Raw genomic sequence first — 17,138 nt, forward strand, 5'->3', positions numbered from 1 at the left:
GTGACGGAATACCCTGCAGTCTGTGGCAGCCCTAGCAGACTGACATTCTCCCTTGGAAGTCTCCGGCTAGAAGGCTGACGCCTCCCCACACTCCATGGAGGAAAGCCTTGCCCCCAACCTTACATCAAACAATCAGGTGTTTGGTGCCCTGCTGTCAACTATGAATCGATATCTTAGGGTCACCAAGTATCGGAGGACTGCCCCCAACACAAGAGAGACCAAAAGAAGCAAACAGGAAAAGATGACCCCAGAGGAAACAGAAATAATTTATAAACTAGACAAAAATTGCAAACACTTTAAACGTAAATCAGTGGGGAGCTGGTTAAACAAATCGATGGTACATCTTTACAATGAATACTGTAAGGCTGTTAAGAAGGGCAAAAATAATCTTTATGTGTCTGTGTGGAAAGAAGTCCACCCAGCAGCATTAGGTGAGAGAAAACAGATTACAGGGTGTGGGGTGTGATTGTGTTTATGCAGATTACATCTATCTAAGAAGGGCCTGGCAGAGGGTGGTAGGCAGGCTTGCAGTGCATGTGTGTTGAGAATACCTTCCAAATGGACTCACACATGTGCTGGTAGACAATCTCTATGGCCTGCCTGACTTGCGTGCTTGCCCAGGTACCTCTGGATCCATGGAACCACTTCTGTTTGACCTGGAAGGCCAGGAACTCATACACCTGCCTGAAGAGGTCAGCATGAAGCCAGGCACACAGCAGACGCTCAATGACTGCTTGCTGGATAAACAGATGGATGGATGGATGGATGGGAGGATGGGTGGCTGGTTGGATGTGATCACATGATCACGCTACGCTGGGAGCTGGATGACGACCAAGACCAACCAACTCAGCAAGGAGATGCGGAGTATCCTTGGCGGTGAGCCGTCTGCCTGTTGAAGACCTGCACATCTCCAGGGCTCCTGTCACCTCCTGCCTGAGCAGACACTGATGCCCAGAACAGAGACTGAACCTGTTGAGTTGCCAAGGCAACCAGAAGCATGCTGGGATGCAGAGCTGCCAGTCCCAGGCAGTCTTATCTTCCATTTCCTAAATCACAGCCCTATCAGCACTACCTTGAGACCAGTCCCTATCAATTCATAAACCAGCCCTCTGGGTCTGCTTTCCCTGCCTGACCTCAGTTCCAGGAGAAGCTGTAAGACCCCCGCCAAGACCCACTATGTTCCCCACCCCGGGAATGGGGGTCTAAGTCCCTGCTCCCGAAAGGGCTCAGATCACGCAGGGGGCAAGGCATAGCCAGGCAGCGGGTTGGGAGCTTCGAGCCATTCACAGCATACCCGTGGCCTGAACCAAACAGCAGCCCCGGGAGAGTGGGGAAGGGGAGGACCAGGGTGCAGAGCAAGGGAGTGACTTGTTCAAGGGCAGGGCTGGAGTTTTTTACTGGCTGGAGAAGAGAGGCAGTTCAGATGGCAACAGGGCAAACATGAAAACAGCAGGGTGAGCATTCTGCACGAGCCCCATCTAGAGGGAAGCGGGAGTGTGCGAGAAGGTGACAGCTGGTAGCCTCGGTGCTGGGGTGAGGGGGCTGTGGAGGGAGGGGCTGGCTGGGTGCAGGGCGGGTGGAGTGGGGTGGCTGTGTTGATGACCGTGCTGTGTGTCAGTAGGCTGTGCCATCCCCCTGATGGGCAAGGCTGCTCTGTAAAGCTGGAGCTGAAGTTCCGAGGCTTGGGTCAGTATGAGCATGTCTGGTGTCAGGATCCCACACCCAGTGGGATGGGGAAGGAGGGGCTGAAGCAGGGGCTTAAGGAGGACAGAGGGAGGGCCACCCCCAGCTGGGTCAGGACTCAGAGTGGAAGAGGGAGAGGACGAAAGAGCTGTCAGGAGCTGGAAGGACCCAAGCCTGGGCATCGTCATTTGATGACAGAGATGTTTGCCTGTGACCCCCGATGAGGTCCAGAAGCAGCCCTCCTCTCCCTCAGGCTTACTGGGCCATTAAAGTCTCCTAAACATGTCTCAGCCTGTCACGTGTCCAGCGTGTCTCGGCCTCCAAGTGCATTCACACCACCTGGGAATCTTATCAATCTGCAGATTCTAATTCAGGACATCTGGGGGCAGGTCTCAGAGTCCGAGGTTTTAGGAAGCTCCCAAGTGTTGCAGATGGTGCCAGTCGGTCCACAGGCCACATTTTAAGTAGCATGATTCAAATTATGAACACTTGCTGTTAGAAATGCAGAATCTTGGGCCCACTCAGACCCTCAGAATCAGAATCTGCATTTTAACAGGTTGTCCAAGTGATGAGGAGATACATTAAAATCTGAGAAACACTATTCTTAATCCAATGGCTTTCAGAATTGCTTGCAGAGTGGAGTCGCCTGGGGAGCTCTGTAAACTTCTGCTGCCTGGGTCTCTTCTCCAGAGATTTGGATTTGATTGGTCTAGCGGGCAGTTTAGACTTCAGGATTTTAAAATGTCCGCAGGTAATTCTAACATGCACTCTGGGCTGAGAACTGTTATTTCTAAGTAGTGGCTGCCCCTTCCAGTACCAGGTAGAGGGTGCTGGGTAACTGCAAGGCCTGGCATTCAGGCTGCTCTGGCCCAGCCCTGCACTCCTCAGCCAGGGTCTGTCCGGCACCTGCAGCTCAAAAGCCCAGGTAGATTCAAAACCCCCATCCCAGCCTCTCCAGCAGTCACAACTTGAAATGCTCGGGTTTTGCCTGGTAGCTCCATGCCTCGAGGAACGGAGACCCTAGGAGGGAAAGGGGGAGGGGAGGCAGTGGTCTCACCAGCACAACTGCCTGTAACCCGGTGGCATTTGAGGCAGCGCCTCAAAGATGGCTGAGGGGGAGCCTACTGCTGCTTTACTGCTAACAGGATGCCAAGGCCGCCCCGAGCAGCGGTGCCTGCCCGGGCGACCAAGCCTCGTTCCTCTGCTGGGAGAGCAGACACTGGAAGATGCGGTACCTCCACAGACCCCTGTGGACTGAGAGAAGCCATGAGTGGCAAGTGGAACCTCATTTCGCCCACCCACTGAAGTACACTGGTTCTTGAAATGGCAGTGAGCATGGCTGGGCGACAGACCCCTCTCATGCGTCAGGGATGGAGGGGCCTGTGCCAGGTGATGCTGGGGTTACCGATGGCAGGTAGGGGATGTGAGTGCCAGAAACCCCAAGGCTGGGCTCAGGGCCTCATCACTGATGCCTGGCTGCTGTCCACGGGGTGAGAGGGCCCACACTGGATGGCCAGTCTCCATCTACATTGTATCTGAAGGAGTCATGAGCTAAGCCTTTTATAGCATGTCCCTCTAAACAAGGGTGGACAGATGGTGGGGAGAGAGGTGGACATACAGACTGGCAGGGTGGAAGGGCAGAGGGTGATCGGCAGCAATCAGGCAAGGTCCCAGCACCCTAGCTGGGGTGGGGGGGTGTCCTAAGACTAGCAGGGCAAGGAGCCCCCTCTCCAGTTCTTGGCTCAGGGCTGCCCCGACTCAGAGTGAGGTATTTCCACTTAGGCTCCCATTGGACAGTCCGCTGCTGTGGAGCAAGGCCTAAAATTAAGGCCCAGTATTGTGTGCTGCCTTGACACCTGGTGAAATCGAGAGGGCCTCCCGTGGCCCAACTGCAAGCCCCCTCCCCACTCTGCTCCGGCAGATGAGGTCCCCTGGTCGAACAACCCACCTGTCGGGGGTCCAAGCACAGTTCAGGCTCACCCTGAGTAGCAGGTTTCAGTGCCCTACCAGCCCATGAAATTATTCAAATGAGCCAATGACATCCTCCTGTGAGAATCAGGGGGCCCCTTACCCTCCTGATACTATGAGCCTGCCTCCCATAGTTCCTGCTTGTTCCCTCTCCATGTGACCCTAGGGGAATGGCATGTGGTGTCCGCCTGCCCGAGGATGTGGGTACATGTGACTAGTCGATGGCTGTTGAGTTCAGCTGTCTAGTGTTGAGGGTTGGCCACCTCCATAATCACAGGTTGGGAATCCCTTCTTACCAACGAGGTCAATAGGAGGTAATTAAACAGGCACCCGGCTCTAGGAGTGGGGCTACACTGAGAGGGGCCGGTGCAGAGACTCAGAAGTTACATATTCTGCTTCCAAGGGTTAGCTGCATTTAAAAATAAAGTCCAAAGTTTATTACTATCCCTATTTTCCTCCCTAACATGATAAGGATCCTAGAATTCTTAACTCCAATTACTGTCTCCCATATAAATTTCCATGTTATTGCAGTTCCTAAACCTCTGCAAAATGAGTGTTTATTATATTTTTAAAGTAAATATTTAATTACATTTATCTACATACCTACAACTTATTTTCTTACCACCATTTTTTGCATCCCATTCTTTCTGGTTAAAATTTTTTCTTACAGAATTACATCTACAGGGTGATTTATCATCAAAATAAAGCCACTTCTGGGAGTTGAGGGAGCATGGATAACAATTATACCAGGCCATAGGTATAAACTCGGACTCTCCCAAGCAAACTGGACCAACGGGCAGAGGGCTTGATGCCTTCTGTGAGTGCTATTTACAGACAGATTACATTCTAGTTCAGCACTTTAGTCAGGCCAGAGATCTGCCCCCTCCTGTCTATGCAGACATCGAGACCCCAGGATGGAGGTGGGTGTCTGGAACGGCTAAGTGAGGAGCTCAGCAAAGTCCTTCCCCAAAGGAAATGACGTAACAGGAAAAAAAATCAAAACAACAACTTTAGAACGCTGGAAATTGACCAAAGATATACAACATATTAGGAAGCAATTATTCAAGAAATTCTACTGAATCATAGGAAGAACAATGTAAACCCACAGTATTTCAGCCTAGGGCTACTCCCATCACCCTCACCCAGTTTCCTGGTGGTTGAAGTCCCACCAAGGTAGAGACGGCTATGAAGATGAAACATTTCCATGCTCAGGAATGTTGTTGAAAGTAATAATTCCAAATTCCCAGCTAGCTCAAAGTGTGATACAGGGGAGGGGAAGGAATAGACCAGCAGACCATACAGAAAGTTAAAGTGGGATCTAAAATGAGACAACTAAAGCGGACTACAGATAAGGCAGTGCTCAGAAGGAAATTTATAACAGTAATATCTATATCAGGAAACAAGGGTCTCAAGCCAGTGACCTAAACTTCTGCCTTAAGAAACTAGAAAAATAAATTAAAGTCAAAGAAAGAAAAAAAGGAAATAATAAATATTAGAGTAGAAATCAATGAAATAGAAAACAGGGGAAAAAAAGACAAAAACAGTGGAACTAAAAGTTGGTTCTTTTAAAAGATCACCAAAATGGACAATCAGGAACAAAAGAGGAGACGTCACTAAAGAATATATAGAAATACTATCAACATTTTTACACCAACAAATGAGACTTGAATGAAATGAAAAAAGCCCTAGAAAGACGTAAATTACTGAAGCTAACTCAAGAAGAAATGGAAAATCTGAATAGACTTGGAGTAAAGAAATCAAGTTTGTAATTTAAAAATCTTCCCACAAAGAAAAGTCCAGCTCCATATGGCTTCATTAGCAAATTCTACTAAACATTTTAAAAAGAAATAATGCCAATCCTTCACAAACTCTTCCAGAAAGATAGAGGAGGTGGTGGAGGAAACACTTTCCAACTCATTCTAAGACCTATATTAATCTGATACCAAAGTTAGATGAAAACATCACAAGAAAACTACAGACAACTATCCTTCAAAAAATTCCACACCGTAACTTTACCAAAATGAATTCAGCAACCCATGAAAAATAGTATACACCATGACCAAGAAGGATTTACCTCAAGCATGCAAGGTTGATGTATTAGTGTAATACACCATATTTACAGAATAAAGGATAAAACCATATACACATTTTGATAGATATAGAACAAGCACTTGAAAAAATCCAACACCCATTCATGGTAAAAAAAAAATTTTTTTTCCCAACAAACTAGCAATAGAAGAAAACTTCCTCAAACTGGTAAAGGTCAAAAATCCTACAGCTACCATTATACTTAATGGTCAAAGATTGAATGCTTTCCCTCTAAGATTAGGAATAAGGCAAGGATGGCTACTCTCACTACTTCTATTTCATATTGGAGTAGAGGTTCTAGTCAGTGTAATCAGGCATGAAAAAAAGGCATTGAGATTGGAAATGAAGTAAAACTCTCTTTATTTGCAAACAACATGACCCTATATTTAGCAAATCCTAGGGAATTTACAAAAAGAACTACTAGAACTAATCAACAAGTCGCAGGGTACAAGATCAACATAGAAAAACCAACTGTATTTCTACATATTAGTGATTAACAATCCAGAAGTGAAATTAAGAAAACCAATTTAATTCACTATAGCATCAAAAAGGATAAAAAACAGGAATAAATTTAACAAAAGAGGGGTAAGACTTGTACACTGAAAGCTATAAAATATTGCCAATAGGAACCAAAGAAGATCTAAATAAATGGAGAGGCATTCCATGTTCATAGATTGGAAAACTCAATCGTTAAGGGTGCAATTCTTCCCAAGTTGATTGTTGGATTCAGTGCAAATGCCTATCAAAATCCCAGTGGGCTTTGTTGGCGGAAATTGACTGATCCTAAAATTTACCTGGAAATGATCTTTACAAAGACTCAGAATAACCAAAACAATCTTAAAAAAAAAAGAACAAAGCTGAAGGACTTATACTTACTAATATCACAACTTATTATAAACCTATGGTAATCAAGACATTGTTCTGTTGGCATAAGGATCAACAAATAGATGAACGGAATAGAATTAAGACACCAGGAACAAACCCTTACATTTCAAGCCAATTTATTTTGACCAAAATGATAAGGCAATTTAATGCAGAAAAGATAGCCTTCTAGAAGCAGTGCTGGGATAATTGGATATCCACATGCAAAAGGCCATTATCTCACACGAAACACAAAAATTAATCTATAATGAATCATGGACATAGATGTAAGAGCTATAACTTTTAAAGGAAAACATAGGAGAAAATCTTAATAACTTTCAGTTAGGCAAAGATTTCTTAGATACAGTTCGAAAAGCATGATCCATAAAAGAAAAAAAATGAATTGCACTTCTTCAAATTTAAAGACTTTCGCACTTCAAAAGACACCATTAAGAAAATAAAAAGACAAACCACAGATGGGAGAAATTATTTGCAAACCTAATAAGTACTTGTAGCTAGAAAACAAAGAATAACAACTCAATAAAAAGACAAATAACTCAATTTAAAAGATGGGCAAAAGATTTGAATAGATATTTCACTAAAGAAGATATTCGAACGGCTAATAAGCACATGAAAATATGCTCAATATCACTAGTCATTAGAGAATGCAAATTAAAACCACAGTGAGGTACCACTTCACCCTCACTAGAATGGCTATAATCAAAAAAATAGATAACAACAAACGTTGACGAGAATGTGAAGAAATTGGAACCCTCATACACTGTTGGCGGGATAAAATAGCGTAGCCATTTTGGCAACAGTTCCTTTAAAAATTCAACATAAATTTACTATACAGCCTAGGAATTCTACTCCTAAATATCTACCCAAGAGAAATGAAAACATATGTTCACACAAAGACTCGCATGTGAATGTTCGTAGCAGCATTATTCGTAACAGCCAAAAAGTGTAAACAAATCAAATGTCCATCAACTGGTGGATGGAGAAACCAAGAATCCATGCAATGGAATACTACTGAGCAAAAAAGAGGGATGAACCACTCATTCAGGCTACCTGATGAATCTCAAAAACATGATGCTAAGTGAAAGAAGCCAGATGTAAAAGACTACATATCATATGATTACATTTATGGGAAATGTTCAGAAAAGGCAAATCTATAAAAATGGAGAGTAGATTAGCGGTTGCCTGGGGCAACGGGGAATGACTGCAAATGGACCTGAGAGATTTTGGGCTGGAGCCGGGCTGGAGGGTGGGTGGAAATATCCTAAAATTGGATTGCGGTGATTACACAGCTCTGTAAGTTTATTAAAAATCACTGAAGTGTACACTTGAAATAGGTGAATTTCATGGCATGTAAATTATACCCGAATAAAGCTGTTTTGTAAAAAAAAAAAAAAAAAAGCCCTCGCCCCAGGCTCTGTGGCAGGCGTCCCCTGGTGCTCACTGCTTCTCTCTAATTCCTCTCATTTTCTGCCTCCTGGGAGTCCTCTTTCCTTCCTGAGTTTTAAAGAAGTCATAGGTTCTATTTTACCTGGGGTGGGCAGGTGTACCAGCTGTCAGCTGCACTGTCGGCATTTACTTTCCTGGGATTCTGGCATTTTCTCTTCCCTGAGGAGGGCTGTGTGTTCCCCTCAGTGAAGCGAGTGGAAGACATTTAAAAAATCGGCTTGGTGGAGGATGCTCCAACCTGGGTGGGAGCTCCGATCGGCTCCTGCTGTTGGACCTGGCTCCCCCACCCCTCTCTCTAGGACACAGGACAAGTCAGATGGGGGTCATGCCATGCCAGTGCCCTTCCTTTCCCTTTCTCTGATCAGCAGGACATCTCAGCATGGTCTCAGCCTCAGACCCTAATTCACAGGCCCTAAAGTGCAAGAGGAAGCAGACCCAGACATCATCGCTCTCCTAGGACCAGCTTGTTTGGGGAGGAGTCAGGTGGACACCAGGAACTCCCCATCACCCTACTCACTGTGAGTTCCTTGTGGTCCCGTTCTCTGCAGAATCCCAGTGCCTGGCTGTGTTAGGACTCAGTAAATATTTCTAAGATAAACAAATGAAAGTGGAAAAGTGCCCCCAGCAAGAACCCACCTCCTTCCGGCTTGTGGCCTTCTTGTTCTCACTGACGGTTCTTCCAGTCCCCAACAAGGGGCAAGGCCCACACACATTTTGCAAGCCCTGTAGATTGTACGTGCTCGATGAGCAGAGTTGGTTTAAGCCCAGAAAATCCTTTAATTACTGCCGCTACTTCTGGCTGGGCTCTGGGAAGGAACTAATTCGAGCAGCCGTCACTCGACCTGAAATATTATGAATGTAATTTCATTATTCGGTCTGCCCCGGTCGCAGGCAGGGGGGTTACAGTAACTGGTTCTGCTGAGTTCCTGCTGGAATGGCAATTAATTTCTTACCCACTTCAATGGTGACAGACAACCGCAGACAACTCCCTTCTGTGGTAGCACAGACAACTCCCTTCCGTGGTAGCAAAGTCACCTGCCCCGGGCCAGGTCCTGAGGCGCATGTCCCACGCCTGCTCATATCACCTGCAGTTGTGAACATCAGTGGGTGTTCCAGGCAGCCAGCCCCAGACTTCAGTGGGAAGTGTTTCCCACGTGAGCTGCAAGTCTGAGACACACCCTCTCTTGGTGTTGTGCACGCACACACTCCATACACACGATCGTGCATGAGAGCCAGACATGCACACGCAGTCATAGAGGTCCCCGTCCCTTCACCAGCACATGTATGCGCAGACCAGAAAGTGTCTGCAATGCACAGGAATGAAGCACACCCCACACATCAGTGTGGCACTGTATGCGGGCCCCCAGTCTGGCCCTCCAATACTGTGTGTCTCAGCTCCGAGTGACTATCAGGGTCACCAGTAAAATCCTGTGTCTTTGGGATCCAAAGACCCGGGTTCTAACTTAGACACTGCCACTTCCTGGCTGTGTAACCTTGGGCAAGTGACTCTGCCTCTCTGGGCTTTAGTTTCTCTATCTGGGAAATGGAGATTGGGTGCTGTGAGGCTTCAGTGTGCGAAAATTTATAAAGCATGTAAAGTGTGGTGCCTGGTAGACAGTAGGTCCCTGGCACTCACACCATCATCGCTGCTCACAGTGCAGCCCCAGGTGCCACCTCCCTGAATGCTCTCCGGTCCCACTCACAGCCCCCGTGGCATCACCCCCTAACATTGAGGCCACTCCCTGGCTCTCGCTTCCCTGATATCTCTGCCAACCAGTCACCTGGTCCTTGGTGCCCAGGTCCCAAGCCTGAATGGTGAACAGTTGTCTGGTGGGGCTCCTGGCCCCCTGAACCAGACAGGGGTCCCTCAGGGTTCTGGGAGGTCATCCTTGGGCAGCAGGCCCTAGAGAAGCTCTGCCCATGATTTGCTTGGGGACTGGCTTGATGTGAGTCCTGCCAGGACTGGAAAGAGCTAACAAGTCTCCTGCCCACCATGGAGACCCCCCACCTCTCTGTGCCAGGCAGGTGGGGGAGGAGGGGAAAGGCCTCAGCCTGAGGGAGAGTGGGATACGGGACAGACCCTCTCCTTCCAGCCCATCCAACCAACAGGTGTCAAGTGTGACCAACCAACTCTGAAGGCACCTTCTACAATTTGAGCTGCCGCTTGAAAATCAGGAGAAATTACATAATTCTATGTTACAGCCTCCTAGCTTCTTTGAAAAAAATAAAAACTAAAAAGGTGGATCTGGCCACCCTGGGTCTGCATCCCACACAGAATTCTTGGCTGCAGCTGAGCAGTGGCCCTGCCTGAGGAGCCAGGAACCATCTGTCCTCCCCTCTTCCCCATCCCATTCCCCGCGGTGCCCGCGCCCTGGCTGCTCTGTGCTGAAACATTTTCTGATGGACCTGGTGACCCCACACGGTTTTCACTGACATCCCCCCTCATCTCCTCCTCTTTCTTACCTGCCTCCCTCAGGCATAGGCCCAGACCCGAGGCCAAGGTCAAATGCACTCATACATGCTTGGTAGCCTTTGGGGAGGTGGGGTGGGGGGCCTCAGTGCCTCCCAGGCTGCCTTTCCTTGACAGGACAAAACACATTCAGGCACATAACCAAAATGTGGTGAGCGGTCCACAGATCACCCCCTCAGTCCAACCCAGGTTGGGAACAACCCAGGCTGAGAACCTTGGGCCAGGGACTGGACCCTTGACCTGCTCTGGGGACAGTCAAGCCGGGGTGAGCGGGGAGCTTGGAGAGGAGTCAGCCCACTTGACAGGTGGCCGGTTTTCAGGACTTCTGGAGGCTGGGAACTGCAACAGCCAGGCTGCAGGGCTTAGCGAGACGCAGCCCCCAGCTTCCGGCCCGGACCCCAGACTAGGAGAATGGGAGGACTCTCCCCCACCCCGGGGTCTCCTCACCCCTCCACTGAGAGCCAGTCAGCTGTGCAGGAGATCCCAAGCAGCAACTGCTGGGGACAATGGAACCTGTTTATGTTTGGCTATTTTTCCAACATAAATAAAAAAATTTTAATAACAGGACTGTCCACCGAGTTCCACCGTGATTCAAGTTAAAACTGCAGAGCCACAAATCCTGGGAAATAAGCTTTCTAATGAAAACATGGGCAAATCCGTAACAATGAGCTTCTGGCTTAGACGGGGTCTGCCTGAGCCCCCAACTTCCTGCAGAGATTTCGGGAAGGAGATCCGCATTGACCCTAAAGCCACATGAAAGGCATCACCACAAACAGGAGGGGTCAGCATGCCCATCTCTGCCCTGAGCAGGCAGCTGGGGCCCAGGTGAGAGCCCCACAGGACCGGGCCCGAGGCCCGAGGGCCTCAGCCCACACCCAGGGCATCCCTGATGGGCCCACTGCATCCATCGTGGACCCACATGGGCCTCCAGACCCAGCCTCCGGTGCTTCCGTTGTCATAACTACCACCATGACCTTTCCAGGGTTTACAGAAACAAGAACCACCCAGTGGCTGTGGAGAAGGACAACGACCCGTAGCGACAGCCTTGTCCTTGGACCGGGTTTCAGCACAAAGTCATCTCTCTGCTGCCAGCGTTAGCAACCTAGCATTTCTGGAAGGTTAGCGGAGCCTCGATAAGCACATGTTAGGACCTGACGGGACCCTTCCCCACGTGGGCAGTGAGATTCACCATGTGTCCTGAGCCCCTCTCCCCACACCCCGTCTCCTCACCCAGAGACTGAGGCCAGCCAAGTGGACCTGAGCGGGAAGACGAGACAGGCAGAAGAGGCTGCCCTCTCGGAGCCCTGTGCCACTTTGGGGTTGGAGTCTTGCCCTGCCCTCCTGGTCCCCCTGGCAGAGCTCCTGGGCTGAGTAGGGGGGCCTGGCTCTGAGGTCAGGTACCCCCCACTACTGAAGACTCCTGGCTGGTGAATGGGCACAGGGGTGGCAGAGGTGCGGGACACATGTGGAGGGAGCTCAGCCTGGCTAATGCTGCCACAGGTGCGGTCACCACGGTGGCCCAGGCCAGACGTAATTCTGGGGCATCACACACAGATCTTGAGCCCTCTTCCTCCTCCCTGTGTCCCTCTTATTCATTCTGGGCAGATGGGAAAGGGGTCACCCACACCTGAGCCCCGCTCTGGGCCTGTGGAGTTGTGACTCACATCGCAGGTGAACAGAGCCTGATTCACCCTCCCAGGTGGGGGCCTGGGGTGGGGGAATAATCACCTGCTGTGGAGACACAACCCGAAACCAGGGCTCCCGGGGCAGCGTGAGCATCGGAACCGCCAGCCCCACTTGGCCCGGCTCAGCACGGCTCAGCCCCACCCTGCCTGGACACAATGGGAAACCCAGTGTTCCACTTGCACTGTAATTTCAGAAGATGTCTTTGTGCGGGCTTCATTAACCAAGACGCCAGAGGAGACTTGGGGCTGAGCAGGGTGGCCAGCTGCTAACAAAACCTGCTGGGTGTTGGCAAGAAATGCCTTTTGAGGAGAGGGTAGAAAAACATCGAATGAGAAAATACGAGCACTGCAGACTGACACGTTAACCAGCAGCAACAGGCGAGGAGGGCGGACTGAGCTGAGTGAAGAAGGGTTTTGAAGCAGGCAAATCTGGGTTTGAATCCCGGCTCTGGCCACTCTGGCTGTGGGTCTTTGGACAACTGACCTAACGTCTCTGAATCTAAGTTGAGGACAATGATGCCTGCGTCTCTCTCACAGGGTGAAGGAAGATGAAATGAAGGCACTGGGGACAGTGGCTGGCGCCAATGAATGAAAACTATTACTAGGTTTCATGCACACTGAAGCTTAATTACATTGTCTCGTTTAAAAAATTATCATCGTACACGTGTGTGGAGCTCCGTGGATTTCAAAGCCATCTTTGTCCCTTACTTCATTAGAGCTACACGGTGATCCATCTTCTATTTTTAGCATTTTACTTTAGTTCCTTTAAAACCCAAGTCTTGCTCTTATTGGATCCGATTGTCCCCATTTTCCATTCATCTCTCCTTTTTAATTTCCCCACCCCTAGGAACCTTTAGCATAACAATGCTGGGACCATTTTCTATTAATATCAATTTTCAGATTACAGTGATATGATGTCTGTTTCCTAATTTAATTAGGTGATTCCTGTTATTAGTTCCTACATGCTCATTATTTTTCATTTAGCATATTTTAATGCACCAAAGGAAAAGTGAGGCTCTGGCTGGAGACCTCCGGGGTGTCTTCTGCAGGGGGTAAGGAAATGTTCCCTCCCCTCTGCAGGAGGGTAGAGGAACCCCAGAAATGGGGGCTACATCAGAAGCAGATGCCAGCGAGCTGCAGGCCAGGGCGGTGTTTCAGGTGAGAGAGGGTGGGAGCAGAGAAACTCCCACTGCAGGGGCCCACAGTGGGCACCCCTGAGGCCAGGGCCTTCCAGGGAGGGTGGTAGTGAAGGTCCTCCAAGAAATCCTCCCCAAAAGCAGACTCTAGAGAAGATTCCAAAGCCAGCACCCCCAGGGCTCCCAAACCCACTGGGCTGTGGCACTCACACTTGAGGGCTGCATGTTCTGACGACCCCCCCCCATTTCTGATCGCCATGGGTACGTCCCAGGTCTGCCCCTGTTGGAGTACTGTCCTCTGCACAACTCCAGGGGGCGCCCTTCACACCACAGTTTAAATCAACACTACCCTGGAATTAGCACTGCATATCACGTGAAGGGTGCCCCCCAAAATGTGCAAGCTCTGCCTCAATGCTCCCACCCCATCTGTGGTGGGTACTCAGCCATTATGCCATGGGCTCCAGCCACCCCTGGTCGCCAGTCCTCTAAATTGTCCACACTGACCCCACCAGTTTCCTTCCCTCGGCTGGCACAGTGATGGCTGGGCTGGTCAGCTCACTTCCCACCCTATGGCACCAGAAAGAACCCCGGTAAAGTCACTCGAGTTGAGGAAAGAGAGGCAGAAAGCCCCAGGGCCACGCTTGGAGAGAGCACTGCTATGAGCATCCTGGCCCGCAGCCCTGACTTTGAGAGGCCTGTGCATTCTGTGACGAGGAGCAGGGACTCCAGATACCTGAAAACTCACTGAGTGGGTTTACCCAGAGTCCACTTGTCTCTGCTGTGGCCGCAGAATGGCAAGGCGAGGGAGGTGAGGCAGCCTCCGTGAGCCCTGGGTGGCATTCGGTGAAGAGAGTCTGAACACACACGCTTGCAGGTGCATTGTTTAGAAACACTGGGTTCTGAGAGTCCCAGCCCTGCTGATTTTGCAATGATATATTGCCAGCTACTTAACAGGATGGATCACTGCAATTACATGTCACTTCTGATATTCACAGTCACAACAAGGAGGTGTCAGCCTTGCAAGGTTTGTAGGAAATATATATGATGTTCCACAGTGCCGTTAGAAAATGGTTTCAGGAGACAGACTCCAGAGGATTCCAATAAAACCCACCTGCCCAGGCAAAGTAGATGGCTCCATGGAAACTGGAGGGACTGGCTCCCCTGGCCCTGGAAGGAGCATGGGCGTAGGCACCCCGGCTCCAGCAGGCTGCCCGTCCCCCAAGGCCAGACTGGAGCCACTTGCCCAGAGAGTGCAGAGGAGGGACAGCCATCACATTGCTGTTTACTCTGTCACGCTCACATGGGTGAGCTGTTGAGAGCATCTCAGCATTTTGTCCCTTGGTCCTGGCCCACCCAGAGCTTTTCACCTGGTGACGTGTCTCGGGGATACAAGGGGTCACACCTGGACAAAGACAGTTGCTGTAGGAACAAGACAAATCTTCAGCCTTCAGTGTTGGCACAGGCAGGGCCATGGGTCCCTGGTAACTATGGAATCGAGGCTGAGGGCCCCACTTTATCCAGCCAAAACATCCCTGCCTCGTGGGTGCTCTAGGGTGGGTCAGACCCCTGGGCTTGGAATTCTGGCTCTGTCAGGTTCTAACTACGAGATATTGGGCAAGACACATAACACCATGCATTCTGGAGAGAGACCCCAGGCTCCCACAGAGTCTCACCCAAGTCCTCTTCTACTGTTTCCGCTGGAGGTGAGTACTTTGTTGCCTCTTGTGCACTGGAGAAGGCAACCAAACAACCGACAGCCTGCCTCCTCCAGGAAGCCCCCCCTGACTTCTCTGGCCAGGACCCTGCCCTTGGATGTGTGAGAGCGAAGGAGTGAGTGCATGACCTGTGAGTAGGGATGCAGGTGGAGGAGGGGGGTGGGGGCAGGGTGGGAGCTTCTGCTTCTCTCACCTGTTCTGTGAGTCTGGAACCCTGGATGCAGGAGTCACAGGGCAACACCACACACCCTGCCCAGCATCTCAGATGCCATCTGCCCAAAACAGAACACATGGTCTCCATTCCCTCCCCCAGACCACTCCCTGTCTGCTGTGTCTGCCTTGGTGAGTGGCACCCCAAGTCCCATTGACCACAGCGAGAAACCCTGAGCCAGAGTCACCCTGAACCTGGACGGCTGCCCTCCTCACCCTCCTCATTCTCCCATCCACATGGTCGCCAAATGCCCGGACCCGCTGATGCCCCTGAATCACCCTCTCCTGTCCCTGCCTGCCTGCCCCAGGCCTAACCATCTCTTCCGGCCTCACTCACCCTCTCCCAGCTGGTCCTTGGGTCTTGTGGTCTCCCCCTCTGCTGTTGCCCACGACTCCATGACATGCAGCCACTGGAGTGGGCTCTCCGATGGCCACTGCCCCTCAGAATCCCCAGAGCTCCCCCAGCTGAGTCTGTGGCAAAGGCTCGCTCCCCTGAGCGGTCCAAGGGCTCGGGGTCCCTGAGCCTGCCTGCATCTTCAGCCACAAGTCTGGACCCACGGATCTCACTCCAGCCCCTAACGTAGCCGGGGGCTCTTCCTACACACATTCTCTAGTGCCTCCGAACCTGGACCCACGCTCTTCTCTCTGCCACGCTCTGCTCTGGGCCTGGACAGGCCCTCCTGTAGCAATGACTACTGTTGGGAGGGCAGTAGGTACAGCGGGCAGGACAACTCTCGGCTCTGAAGCCCAAAGCTGTGTGATTATGGGCACAGCGTGTAACCTCTCTTATCTCAGGAGTCTCATCTGTCAAATGGTGTAATAGGACTTAACTCAGGGGGTTCCGAAACCATTAAATGAGTGCTAAATACTCGTGAAGTGCTTGTCTTCCCTAGTGCCGGGCACACAGGGAGTGGCTCGGAGGGTGAGCCAACATCAGTGGTGGTGGTGTCTGTGGGTCCACCCTGTACATCTCGGCATCTCATTTATTATAAGAATTATACGCATTACAACATGTAGAGGGCTTACATGAGACCTGGCATGTGGTGAATTCCCCGTTGTTATTACTGTTGTTATCCCTGGAAGCTCTTGCGCCCTGGATGAACGTCCTGGGGCCAGCTATCGACCAACAAGTCATCAGGGGCTGTCTAGTCCCCTTGTCTGCACCTGGGGCCCCTGAGCCGTCACTGTGGCTACCCTCCCCACTCGGCACCCCAGCACTGGCCCCAGCCCCCAGCAGCCTCACCCACAACCCCACGGCTTTGGGAAAGCAAAGAGCTACTTCACTAAAATGTGGAGCGGCCTGCTTTAAAGAAATTCACTCTGCAAAAGCCAAACATTGAAACAACTATAGTGTGCTAGAAACAGAAACTCTCATTAGATCGCTTTTTTTTTTAATGTATCAATGAATAAGCCAATCAATCCACTGATCACTTTGGCTTCATGGGTCACTAACAACACCTCACCTCACCCCATTAAAACAAAATCCATCCCACTTAAACGAATGACGAAGGAATGACACAATTAGCGCATGGCACTTGTGCGGCCCCGAATGAACAGATGGTCTAGACACACGATCAGTGGCAAATTGACATCCCAAAGCAGGTGCATGCCTCCCGACAGAAGAACACCGGACCACATGTAAATTCTTGCCAAAAAAAAGAAGTAAAAGCCAAATCTATACCTGGCCTGCTAGATCTACTTTACTGACAGGGGATACAAAGAACAGAAGGCAACATTGAGCTCCACCAAACGGGCACAGTCAGCAAAAATCCCAACTGTGGGAAACGTACAGGACCTGCAACCCAGTTTCCTCCAATAAATAACAAGAGAAAAATTAAGATGACGAGGGACTCTT

At 50.0% G+C, this 17,138-nt stretch overlaps 1 protein-coding gene across 3 annotated transcripts in view; it reads right to left on the reverse strand.

Annotated features, from left to right (window-relative positions):
* CHST8 (carbohydrate sulfotransferase 8) overlaps positions 1–17,138 on the reverse strand; it is a 120,453-nt gene that overhangs the window by 43,209 nt on the left and 60,106 nt on the right. The window lies entirely within an intron of this gene.

This window comes from Camelus ferus, chromosome 9 (assembly GCF_009834535.1).
Source record: "Camelus ferus isolate YT-003-E chromosome 9, BCGSAC_Cfer_1.0, whole genome shotgun sequence".
Taxonomy (NCBI): domain Eukaryota; kingdom Metazoa; phylum Chordata; class Mammalia; order Artiodactyla; family Camelidae; genus Camelus; species Camelus ferus.